The 10,378-nt window shown below is 46.2% G+C and overlaps 25 non-coding genes across 25 annotated transcripts; 22 read left to right on the top strand and 3 right to left on the bottom strand.

Moving 5' to 3' along the window:
- Positions 1–336: 336 nt before the first annotated feature.
- On the bottom strand, positions 337–411 carry trnaf-gaa (transfer RNA phenylalanine (anticodon GAA)). Its single transcript has one exon. It is a non-coding gene; the product is annotated as a tRNA-Phe (tRNA).
- Positions 412–494: 83 nt separating this feature from the next.
- On the bottom strand, positions 495–569 carry trnan-auu (transfer RNA asparagine (anticodon AUU)). The gene has a single exon. It is a non-coding gene; the product is annotated as a tRNA-Asn (tRNA).
- Positions 570–1,019: 450 nt separating this feature from the next.
- trnaf-gaa (transfer RNA phenylalanine (anticodon GAA)) lies at positions 1,020–1,095 on the bottom strand. Its single transcript has one exon. It is a non-coding gene; the product is annotated as a tRNA-Phe (tRNA).
- A 1,263-nt stretch (positions 1,096–2,358) lies between these two features.
- On the top strand, positions 2,359–2,432 carry trnai-aau (transfer RNA isoleucine (anticodon AAU)). The gene has a single exon. It is a non-coding gene; the product is annotated as a tRNA-Ile (tRNA).
- An 82-nt stretch (positions 2,433–2,514) lies between these two features.
- On the top strand, positions 2,515–2,586 carry trnaf-gaa (transfer RNA phenylalanine (anticodon GAA)). Its single transcript has one exon. It is a non-coding gene; the product is annotated as a tRNA-Phe (tRNA).
- A 463-nt stretch (positions 2,587–3,049) lies between these two features.
- trnai-aau (transfer RNA isoleucine (anticodon AAU)) lies at positions 3,050–3,123 on the top strand. The gene has a single exon. It is a non-coding gene; the product is annotated as a tRNA-Ile (tRNA).
- Positions 3,124–3,205: 82 nt separating this feature from the next.
- trnaf-gaa (transfer RNA phenylalanine (anticodon GAA)) lies at positions 3,206–3,278 on the top strand. The gene has a single exon. It is a non-coding gene; the product is annotated as a tRNA-Phe (tRNA).
- Positions 3,279–3,741: 463 nt separating this feature from the next.
- On the top strand, positions 3,742–3,815 carry trnai-aau (transfer RNA isoleucine (anticodon AAU)). Its single transcript has one exon. It is a non-coding gene; the product is annotated as a tRNA-Ile (tRNA).
- A 618-nt stretch (positions 3,816–4,433) lies between these two features.
- trnai-aau (transfer RNA isoleucine (anticodon AAU)) lies at positions 4,434–4,507 on the top strand. The gene has a single exon. It is a non-coding gene; the product is annotated as a tRNA-Ile (tRNA).
- Positions 4,508–4,589: 82 nt separating this feature from the next.
- Positions 4,590–4,662, top strand: trnaf-gaa (transfer RNA phenylalanine (anticodon GAA)). The gene has a single exon. It is a non-coding gene; the product is annotated as a tRNA-Phe (tRNA).
- A 463-nt stretch (positions 4,663–5,125) lies between these two features.
- Positions 5,126–5,199, top strand: trnai-aau (transfer RNA isoleucine (anticodon AAU)). Its single transcript has one exon. It is a non-coding gene; the product is annotated as a tRNA-Ile (tRNA).
- Positions 5,200–5,281: 82 nt separating this feature from the next.
- Positions 5,282–5,354, top strand: trnaf-gaa (transfer RNA phenylalanine (anticodon GAA)). The gene has a single exon. It is a non-coding gene; the product is annotated as a tRNA-Phe (tRNA).
- Positions 5,355–5,817: 463 nt separating this feature from the next.
- trnai-aau (transfer RNA isoleucine (anticodon AAU)) lies at positions 5,818–5,891 on the top strand. Its single transcript has one exon. It is a non-coding gene; the product is annotated as a tRNA-Ile (tRNA).
- An 82-nt stretch (positions 5,892–5,973) lies between these two features.
- trnaf-gaa (transfer RNA phenylalanine (anticodon GAA)) lies at positions 5,974–6,046 on the top strand. The gene has a single exon. It is a non-coding gene; the product is annotated as a tRNA-Phe (tRNA).
- Positions 6,047–6,509: 463 nt separating this feature from the next.
- trnai-aau (transfer RNA isoleucine (anticodon AAU)) lies at positions 6,510–6,583 on the top strand. Its single transcript has one exon. It is a non-coding gene; the product is annotated as a tRNA-Ile (tRNA).
- An 82-nt stretch (positions 6,584–6,665) lies between these two features.
- On the top strand, positions 6,666–6,738 carry trnaf-gaa (transfer RNA phenylalanine (anticodon GAA)). Its single transcript has one exon. It is a non-coding gene; the product is annotated as a tRNA-Phe (tRNA).
- A 463-nt stretch (positions 6,739–7,201) lies between these two features.
- trnai-aau (transfer RNA isoleucine (anticodon AAU)) lies at positions 7,202–7,275 on the top strand. The gene has a single exon. It is a non-coding gene; the product is annotated as a tRNA-Ile (tRNA).
- Positions 7,276–7,357: 82 nt separating this feature from the next.
- Positions 7,358–7,430, top strand: trnaf-gaa (transfer RNA phenylalanine (anticodon GAA)). Its single transcript has one exon. It is a non-coding gene; the product is annotated as a tRNA-Phe (tRNA).
- Positions 7,431–7,863: 433 nt separating this feature from the next.
- trnai-aau (transfer RNA isoleucine (anticodon AAU)) lies at positions 7,864–7,937 on the top strand. Its single transcript has one exon. It is a non-coding gene; the product is annotated as a tRNA-Ile (tRNA).
- Positions 7,938–8,019: 82 nt separating this feature from the next.
- On the top strand, positions 8,020–8,092 carry trnaf-gaa (transfer RNA phenylalanine (anticodon GAA)). Its single transcript has one exon. It is a non-coding gene; the product is annotated as a tRNA-Phe (tRNA).
- Positions 8,093–8,554: 462 nt separating this feature from the next.
- Positions 8,555–8,628, top strand: trnai-aau (transfer RNA isoleucine (anticodon AAU)). The gene has a single exon. It is a non-coding gene; the product is annotated as a tRNA-Ile (tRNA).
- An 82-nt stretch (positions 8,629–8,710) lies between these two features.
- trnaf-gaa (transfer RNA phenylalanine (anticodon GAA)) lies at positions 8,711–8,783 on the top strand. The gene has a single exon. It is a non-coding gene; the product is annotated as a tRNA-Phe (tRNA).
- Positions 8,784–9,246: 463 nt separating this feature from the next.
- Positions 9,247–9,320, top strand: trnai-aau (transfer RNA isoleucine (anticodon AAU)). The gene has a single exon. It is a non-coding gene; the product is annotated as a tRNA-Ile (tRNA).
- Positions 9,321–9,402: 82 nt separating this feature from the next.
- Positions 9,403–9,475, top strand: trnaf-gaa (transfer RNA phenylalanine (anticodon GAA)). The gene has a single exon. It is a non-coding gene; the product is annotated as a tRNA-Phe (tRNA).
- A 463-nt stretch (positions 9,476–9,938) lies between these two features.
- Positions 9,939–10,013, top strand: trnai-aau (transfer RNA isoleucine (anticodon AAU)). Its single transcript has one exon. It is a non-coding gene; the product is annotated as a tRNA-Ile (tRNA).
- The last annotated feature ends 365 nt before the right edge of the window (positions 10,014–10,378 follow it).

Genomic DNA, 10,378 nt, shown 5'->3' on the forward strand with positions numbered 1-10,378 from the left:
AGTGGCATTTCTACCCAACTGGGGAGTGGCTTAAATGGTACCAGTGCTTCACTAGCACGAGAGGTAGTTGGATCCATGCCCACATTCTTCAAAAAACAGTCTTTTGAGGATCCAAGAAAGCTCCAATTCTGCCTTTATGCATGTTTCTCTTACGACAACCTACTGTCATGTAGAATCACAAGCAACTTTCATGTGAGACTGGAGTTCACAATTTCACAAAGAAAAACACATTAGTTTACATTCAGAGGAGCAGTGTAGCACACAGTATTCAGGCTAAGCAGCTGTGGGCACTTTCCTTAAAGCCAAAGCAGAACATAAAGAAGGAACAGCATCATATGCGGGAAACCCGGGATCGAACCAGGGACCTTTAGATCTTCAGTCCTAACGCTCTCCCAACTGAGCTATTTCGGCTGGGTGCTGGGGAATCATTCTGTGACACTCATGACGATGCACATGCAAGTGACTCACAAATTTCACACTCAAAATATAATCAATGGCCAGTATGGGTATCGAACCCACGACCTTTGCATAATTGGCACCACGCTCTAACCAACTGAGCCTAACCGGCCGCTAGCTGCACCAGCACAATTGCTGAGATGCACCGAGCATCTGCAAGTGCTGGCACGTACACTAACTCGTCCACCAACAGCATAGCCGGACAAGACTGGACTCTTTGATTTGCTCATAGTGGCATTTCTACCCAACTGGGAGTTGCTCAAATGGTAGAGTTGCTTGCTTGGCATGCGAGAGAGGTAGTGGGATCGATGCCCACATTCTCCCCAAACACATTCTTTTGAGGATCCAAAAAAGCTCAGTTCACTTCATGCACTTTCTCTTTTGACAACCTACTGTCATGTAACAATAGCAGCAACTTTCATGTGAGACTGAGGTCACAATTTCACATGAAAAAAAACACGTACATTCAGGAGCAGGTAGCACACGCGATTCAGGCCTACAAAACACGGCTGGGCACTTTCGCCCAAAGCCAAAGGAGAACATAAAGAAGGAACAACATCTAATGCCAAAACCCGGGAATGAACCAGGGACCTTTAGATCTTCACTCTAACGCTCTCCCAACTGAGCTATTTATTTAGCTGCTAAGATTCATTCTCCAGCACATCATGGCCCAGTACACATACCGTGACTCACAATTATCACACTCAAAAATAATAATGGCCAGTAGCGGTATGGATCTAACCCGCGACCTTGGCGTTATTAGCACCATCGCTCTAACCACCTGAACTATCCGGCCACTGCAGCTATGCAGCACAATTGTTAGAGATACACCGAGCATCTACAAGTGCTGGGCGTGTGTACACTTAACAAATCCACCAAACAGCATAGCCGGACAAGACTGGACCCTCTTAGTTTGCTCATAGTAGGCATTTTCTACTCCAACTGGGAATTAGCTCAAAATGGTAGAGTGCTTGCTTAGCATGCGAGAGGTAGTGGGATCCATGCCCACATTCTCCAAAACACATTCTTTTTGAGGATCCAAGATAGCTCCAGTTCACACCATGCTCTTTCTTCGCCTACTGTATGTACAATCACAAGCAACTTTCATGTGAGACTGAGGTCACAATTTCACATGAAAGAAACACGTTACTTACATTTCACAGGAGCAGCGTAGCACACGATTCAGGCCCACGAAACAGCTGTGGGCACTTTCCTTAAAGCCAAAGCAGAACCTAAAGAAGGAACAACATCTAATGCCCAAAACCCAGGATTGAAGCAGGGACCTTTAGATCTTAAGTCTAACGCTGTCCCAACTGAGCTATTTGCTAGCTGTTAAGATTCATTCTGTGACACTCATGACGGTACACATGCAAGTGACTCACAATTATACACACTCAAAATATAATCAATGACCCAGTATGGGGATCGAACCCAGACTTTGGCATTTGATGTTGTTCATTCTTTATGTTCTGCTTTGGCTTTAACGAAAGTGCCCACAGCTGTGTTTTAGGCCTGAATCTGCTGTGCTACACTGCTCCTGTGAATGTGTATGTGTTTCTTTTTCATGTGAAAGTGGTGACCTCAGTCTCACATGAAAGTTGCTTGTGATTGTTACATGACAGTAGGTTGTCGTAAGAGAAAGATGCATGAAGTGTGAACTGGAGCTTTCTTGGATCCTCAAAAGAATATGTTTTTGGAGAATGTGGGCATCGATCCCATACCTCTCGCATGCTAAGCAAGCACTTTACCATTTGAGCTAATTCCCCAGTTGGGTAGAATCGCCACTATGAGCAACCAAGAGGGTCCAGTCTCGTCCGGCTATGCTGTTGGTGGACTTGTTAGTGTACACGCCAGCACTAGCAGATGCTCGGTGCATCTCAACAATTGTGCTGCGTAGCTAGCGGCAGGTTAGCTCAGTTGGTTAGAGCGTGGTGCTAATAACGCCATGGTCGTGGATTCGATCCCCATACTGGCCGTCGATTATATTGTGAGTGTGAAAATTGTGAGTCACTTGCATGTGTATCGTCATGAGTGTCAAAGAATGAATCTTAGCAGCTAGCCGAAATAGCTCATTTGGGAGAGCGTTAGACTGAAGATCTAAAGGTCCCTGGTTCTATCCGGGTTTTGGCATTTGATGTTGTTCCTTCTTTATGTTCTGCTTTGGCTTTAAGGAAAGTGCCCACAGCTGTGTTTGTGGGCCTGAATCGTGTGTGCTACGCTGCTCCTCTGAATGTAAGTAATGTGTTTGTTTTTCATGTGAATTTGTGACCTCAGTCTCACATGAAAGTTGCTTGTGATTGTTACATGAGAGGAGGTTGTCGTAAGAGAAAGATGCATGAAGTCTGAACTGGAGCTTTCTTGGATCCTCAAAAGAATATGTTTTTGGAGAATGTGGGCATCGATCCCACTACCTCTCACATGCTAAGCAAGCACTCTACCATTTGAGCTAATTCCCCCAGTTGGGTAGAAACGCCACTATGAGCAACCAAGAGGGTCCAGTCTTGTCCGGCTATGCTGTTGGTGGACTTGTTAGTGTACACGCCAGCACTTGCAGATGCTCGGTGCATCTCAACAATTGTGCTGCGTAGCTAGTGGCCGGTTAGCTCAGTTGGTTAGAGCGTGGTGCTAATAACGCCATGGTCGTGGATTCGATCCCCATACTGGCCATCGATTATATTGTGAGTGTGAAAATTGTGAGTCACTTGCATGTGTATCGTCATGAGTGTCACAGAATGTATCATAACAGCTAGCCGAAATAGCTCAGTTGGGAGAGCGTTAGAATGAAGATCTAAAGGTCCCTGGTTCGATCCCGGGTTTTGGCATTTGATGTTGTTCATTCTTTATGTTCTGCTTTGGCTTTAAGGAAAGTGCCCACAGCTGTGTTTGTCGGCCTGAATCGTGTGTGCTACGCTGCTCCTCTGAATGTAAGTAATGTGTTTCTTTTTCATGTGAAATTGTGACCTCAGTCTCACATGAAAGTTGCTTGTGATTGTTACATGAGAGTAGGTTGTCGTAAGAGAAAGATGCATGAAGTGTGAACTGGAGCTTTCTTGGATCCTCAAAAAGAATATGTTTTTGGAGAATGTGGGCATCGATCCCACTACCTCTCGCATGCTAAGCAAGCACTCTACCATTTGATCTAATTCCCCAGTTGGTTAGAAAAGCCACTATGAGCAACCAAGAGGGTCCAGTCTCGTCCGGCTATGCTGTTGGTGGACTTGTTAGTGTACAAGCCAGCACTTGCAGATGCTCGGTGCATCTCAACAATTGTGCTGCGTAGCTAGCGGCCGGTTAGCTCAGTTGGTTAGAGGGTGGTGCTAATAACGCCATGGTCGTGGATTCGATCCCCATACTGGCCATCGATTATATTGTGAGTGTGAAAATTGTGAGTCACTTGCATGTGTATCGTCATGAGTGTCAAAGAATGAATCTTAGCAGCTAGCAGAAATAGCTCAGTTGGGAGAGCGTTAGAATGAAGATCTAAAGGTCCGTGGTTCGATCTCGGGTTTTGGCATTTGATGTTGTTCATTCTTTATGTTCTGCTTTGGCTTTAAGGAAAGTGCCCACAGCTGTGTTTGTGGGCCTGAATCGTGTGTGCTACGCTGCTCCTCTGAATGTAAGTAATGTGTTTCTTTTTCATGTGAAATTGTGACCTCAGTCTCACATGAAAGTTGCTTGTGATTGTTACATGACAGTAGGTTGTCGTAAGAGAAAGATGCATGAAGTGTGAACTGGAGCTTTCTTGGATCCTCAAAAAGAATATGTTTTTGGAGAATGTGGGCATCGATCCCACTACCTCTCGCATGCTAAGCAAGCACTCTACCATTTGAGCTAATTCCCCAGTTGGGTAGAAACGCCACTATGAGCAACCAAGAGGGTCCAGTCTCGTCCGGCTATGCTGTTGGTGGACTTGTTAGTGTACACGCCAGCACTTGCAGATGCTCGGTGCATCTCAACAATTGTGCAGCGTAGCTAGCGGCCGGTTAGCTCAGTTGGTTAGAGCGTGGTGCTAATAACGCCATGGTCGTGGATTCGATCCCCATACTGGCCATCGATTATATTGTGAGTGTGAAAATTGTGAGTCACTTGCATGTGTATCGTCATGAGTGTCACAGAATGTATCTTAGCAGCTAGCCGAAATAGCTCATTTGGGAGAGCGTTAGACTGAAGATCTAAAGGTCCCTGGTTCGATCCCGGGTTTCGGCATATGATGTTGTTCCTTCTTTATGTTCTCCTTTGGCTTTAAGGAAAGTGCCCACAGCTGTGTTTGTGGGCCTGAATCGTGTGTGCTACGCTGCTCCTGTGAATGTAAGTAATGTGTTTCTTTTTCATGTGAAATTGTGACCTCAGTCTCACATGAAAGTTGCTTGTGATTGTTACATGAGAGTAGGTTGTCGTAAGAGAAAGATGCATGAAGTGTGAACTGGAGCTTTCTTGGATCCTCAAAAAGAATATGTTTTTGGAGAATGTGGGCATCGATCCCACTACCTCTCGCATGCTAAGCAAGCACTCTACCATTTGAGCTAATTCCCCAGTTGGTTAGAAAAGCCACTATGAGCAACCAAGAGGGTCCAGTCTCGTCCGGCTATGCTGTTGGTGGACTTGTTAGTGTACAAGCCAGCACTTGCAGATGCTCGGTGCATCTCAACAATTGTGCTGCGTAGCTAGCGGCCGGTTAGCTCAGTTGGTTAGAGGGTGGTGCTAATAACGCCATGGTCGTGGATTCGATCCCCATACTGGCCATCGATTATATTGTGAGTGTGAAAATTGTGAGTCACTTGCATGTGTATCGTCATGAGTGTCAAAGAATGAATCTTAGCAGCTAGCTGAAATAGCTCAGTTGGGAGAGCGTTAGAATGAAGATCTAAAGGTCCCTGGTTCGATCCCGGGTTTCGGCATTTGATGTTGTTCCTTCTTTATGTTCTGCTTTGGCTTTAAGGAAAGTGCCCACAGCTGTGTTTGTGGGCCTGAATCGTGTGTGCTACGCTGCTCCTCTGAATGTAAGTAATGTGTTTCTTTTTCATGTGAAATTGTGACCTCAGTCTCACATGAAAGTTGCTTGTGATTGTTACATGAGAGTAGGTTGTCGTAAGAGAAAGATGCATGAAGTGTGAACTGGAGCTTTCTTGGATCCTCAAAAAGAATATGTTTTTGGAGAATGTGGGCATCGATCCCACTACCTCTCGCATGCTAAGCAAGCACTCTACCATTTGAGCTAATTCCCCAGTTGGGTAGAAATGCCACTATGAGCAACCAAGAGGGTCCAGTCTCGTCCGGCTATGCTGTTGGTGGACTTGTTAGTGTACACGCCAGCACTTGCAGATGCTCGGTGCATCTCAACAATTGTGCTGCGTAGCTAGCGGCCGGTTAGCTCAGTTGGTTAGAGGGTGGTGCTAATAACGCCATGGTCGTGGATTCGATCCCCATACTGGCCATCGATTATATTGTGAGTGTGAAAATTGTGAGTCACTTGCATGTGTATCGTCATGAGTGTCACAGAATGAATCTTAGCAGCTAGCCGAAATAGCTCAGTTGGGAGAGCGTTAGACTGAAGATCTAAAGGTCCCTGGTTCGATCCCGGGTTTTGGCATTTGATGTTGTTCCTTCTTTATGTTCTGCTTTGGCTTTAAGGAAAGTGCCCACAGCTGTGTTTGTGGGCCTGAATCGTGTGTGCTACGCTGCTCCTGTGAATGTAAGTAATGTGTTTCTTTTTCATGTGAAATTGTGACCTCAGTCTCACATGAAAGTTGCTTGTGATTGTTACATGAGAGTAGGTTGTCGTAAGAGAAAGATGCATGAAGTGTGAACTGGAGCTTTCTTGGATCCTCAAAAAGAATATGTTTTTGGAGAATGTGGGCATCGATCCCACTACCTCTCGCATGCTAAGCAAGCACTCTACCATTTGAGCTAATTCCCCAGTTGGGTAGAAATGCCACTATGAGCAACCAAGAGGGTCCAGTCTCGTCCGGCTATGCTGTTGGTGGACTTGTTAGTGTACACGCCAGCACTTGCAGATGCTCGGTGCATCTCAACAATTGTGCTGCGTAGCTAGCGGCCGGTTAGCTCAGTTGGTTAGAGCGTGGTGCTAATAACGCCATGGTCGTGGGTTCGATCCCCATACTGGCCATCGATTATATTGTGAGTGTGAAAATTGTGAGTCACTTGCATGTGTATCGTCATGAGTGTCAAAGAATGTATCTTAGCAGCTAGCCGAAATAGCTCAGTTGGGAGAGCGTTAGACTGAAGATCTAAAGGTCCCTGGTTCGATCCCGGGTTTCGGCATTTGATGTTGTTCCTTCTTTATGTTCTGCTTTGGCTTTAAGGAAAGTGCCCACAGCTGTGTTTGTGGGCCTGAATCGTGTGTGCTACGCTGCTCCTGTGAATGTAAGTAATGTGTTTCTTTTTCATGTGAAATTGTGACCTCAGTCTCACATGAAAGTTGCTTGTGATTGTTACATGAGAGGAGGTTGTCGTAAGAGAAAGATGCATGAAGTGTGAACTGGAGCTTTCTTGGATCCTCAAAAAGAATGTGTTTTTGGAGAATGTGGGCATCGATCCCACTACCTCTCGCATGCTAAGCAAGCACTCTACCATTTGAGCTAATTCCCCAGTTGGGTAGAAATGCCACTATGAGCAACCAAGAGGGTCCAGTCTCGTCCGGCTATGCTGTTGGTGGACTTGTTAGTGTACACGCCAGCACTTGCAGATGCTCGGTGCATCTCAACAATTGTGCTGCGTAGCTAGCGGCCGGTTAGCTCAGTTGGTTAGAGCGTGGTGCTAATAACGCCATGGTCGTGGGTTCGATCCCCATACTGGCCATCGATTATATTGTGAGTGTGAAAATTGTGAGTCACTTGCATGTGTATCGTCATGAGTGTCACAGAATGTATCTTAGCAGCTAGCCGAAATAGCTCAGTTGGGAGAGCGTTAGACTGAAGATCTAAAGGTCCCTGGTTCGATCCCGGGTTTTGGCATTTGATGTTGTTCCTTCTTTATGTTCTGCTTTGGCTTTAAGGAAAGTGCCCACAGCTGTGTTTGTGGGCCTGAATCGTGTGTGCTACGCTGCTCCTCTGAATGTAAGTAATGTGTTTCTTTTTCATGTGAAATTGTGACCTCAGTCTCACATAGGTTGTCGTAAGAGAAAGATGCATGAAGTGTGAACTGGAGCTTTCTTGGATCCTCAAAAAGAATATGTTTTTGGAGAATGTGGGCATCGATCCCACTACCTCTCGCATGCTAAGCAAGCACTCTACCATTTGAGCTAATTCCCCAGTTGGGTAGAAAAGCCACTATGAGCAACCAAGAGGGTCCAGTCTCGTCCGGCTATGCTGTTGGTGGACTTGTTAGTGTACACGCCAGCACTTGCAGATGCTCGGTGCATCTCAACAATTGTGCTGCGCAGCTAGCGGCCGGTTAGCTCAGTTGGTTAGAGCGTGGTGCTAATAACGCCATGGTCGTGGATTCGATCCCCATACTGGCCATCGATTATATTGTGAGTGTGAAAATTGTGAGTCACTTGCATGTGTATCGTCATGAGTGTCACAGAATGAATCTTAGCAGCTAGCCGAAATAGCTCAGTTGGGAGAGCGTTAGACTGAAGATCTAAAGGTCCCTGGTTCGATCCCGGGTTTCGGCATTTGATGTTGTTCCTTCTTTATGTTCTGCTTTGGCTTTAAGGAAAGTGCCCACAGCTGTGTTTGTGGGCCTGAATCGTGTGTGCTACGCTGCTCCTGTGAATGTAAGTAATGTGTTTCTTTTTCATGTGAAATTGTGACCTCAGTCTCACATGAAAGTTGCTTGTGATTGTTACATGAGAGTAGGTTGTCGTAAGAGAAAGATGCATGAAGTGTGAACTGGAGCTTTCTTGGATCCTCAAAAAGAATATGTTTTTGGAGAATGTGGGCATCGATCCCACTACCTCTCGCATGCTAAGCAAGCACTCTACCATTTGAGCTAATTCCCCAGTTGGGTAGAAAGCCACTATGAGCAACCAAGAGGGTCCAGTCTCGTCCGGCTATGCTGTTGGTGGACTTGTTAGTGTACACGCCAGCACTTGCAGATGCTCGGTGCATCTCAACAATTGTGCTGCGCAGCTAGCGGCCGGTTAGCTCAGTTGGTTAGAGCGTGGTGCTAATAACGCCATGGTCGTGGATTCGATCCCCATACTGGCCATCGATTATATTGTGAGTGTGAAAATTGTGAGTCACTTGCATGTGTATCGTCATGAGTGTCACAGAATGTATCTTAGCAGCTAGCCGAAATAGCTCAGTTGGGAGAGCGTTAGACTGAAGATCTAAAGGTCCCTGGTTCGATCCCGGGTTTCGGCATTAGATGTTGTTCCTTCTTTATGTTCTGCTTTGGCTTTAAGGAAAGTGCCCACAGCTGTGTTTGTGGGCCTGAATCGTGTGTGCTACGCTGCTCCTCTGAATGTAAGTAATGTGTTTCTTTTTCATGTGAAATTGTGACCTCAGTCTCACATGAAAGTTGCTTGTGATTGTTACATGAGAGTAGGTTGTCGTAAGAGAAAGATGCATGAAGTGTGAACTGGAGCTTTCTTGGATCCTCAAAAAGAATATGTTTTTGGAGAATGTGGGCATCGATCCCACTACCTCTCGCATGCTAAGCAAGCACTCTACCATTTGAGCTAATTCCCCAGTTGGGTAGAAACGCCACTATGAGCAACCAAGAGGGTCCAGTCTCGTCCGGCTATGCTGTTGGTGGACTTGTTAGTGTACACGCCAGCACTTGCAGATGCTCGGTGCATCTCAACAATTGTGCTGCGCAGCTAGCGGCCGGTTAGCTCAGTTGGTTAGAGCGTGGTGCTAATAACGCCATGGTCGTGGGTTCGATCCCCATACTGGCCATCGATTATATTGTGAGTGTGAAAATTGTGAGTCACTTGCATGTGTATCGTCATGAGTGTCACAGAATGAATCTTAGCAGCTAGCCGAAATAGCTCAGTTGGGAGAGCGTTAGACTGAAGATCTAAAGGTCCCTGGTTCGATCCCGGGTTTCGGCATTTGATGTTGTTCCTTCTTTATGTTCTGCTTTGGCTTTAAGGAAAGTGCCCACAGCTGTGTTTGTGGGCCTGAATCGTGTGTGCTACGCTGCTCCTCTGAATGTAAGTAATGTGTTTCTTTTTCATGTGAAATTGTGACCTCAGTCTCACATGAAAGTTGCTTGTGATTGTTACATGACAGTAGGTTGTCATAAGAGAAAGATGCATGAAGTGTGAACTGGAGCTTTCTTGGATCCTCAAAAAGAATATGTTTTTGGAGAATGTGGGCATCGATCCCACTACCTCTCGCATGCTAAGCAAGCACTCTACCATTTGAGCTAATTCCCCAGTTGGGTAGAAATGCCACTATGAGCAACCAAGAGGGTCCAGTCTCGTCCGGCTATGCTGTTGGTGGACTTGTTAGTGTACACGCCAGCACTTGCAGATGCTCGGTGCATCTCAACAATTGTGCTGCGCAGCTAGCGGCCGGTTAGCTCAGTTGGTTAGAGCGTGGTGCTAATAACGCCATGAGTCGTGGGTTCGATCCCCATACTGGCCATCGATTATATTTTGAGTGTGAAAATTGTGAGTCACTTGCATGTATCGTCATGAGTGTCAAAGAATGAATCTTAGCACAATTTCACGCTCATCTGAAATCGATAAGCGTATAAGTCAGTACGACCATGGCGTTATTAACGCCGCCCCTCTAACCGGCTGAATGGCTCCCGGCCGCTAGCTTTACGCGGCATGGTGTTGGAGATACGCCGGTATCTGAGTGCTGGCTTGGCACAATAAGCAGGTCACCAACCCACACGCATAACCGGGCGAACTGAACCCTGTGAGACCCCAGCTCATTGTGGTTTTTCTAACCAACTGGAGGTGAATCAGATGATGAGTGCTTGCATAACATGCGGAGGGTAGTGG

Source organism: Salmo salar, unplaced genomic scaffold (assembly GCF_905237065.1).
Source record: "Salmo salar unplaced genomic scaffold, Ssal_v3.1, whole genome shotgun sequence".
In the NCBI taxonomy this organism is placed as follows: Eukaryota; Metazoa; Chordata; class Actinopteri; order Salmoniformes; family Salmonidae; genus Salmo; species Salmo salar.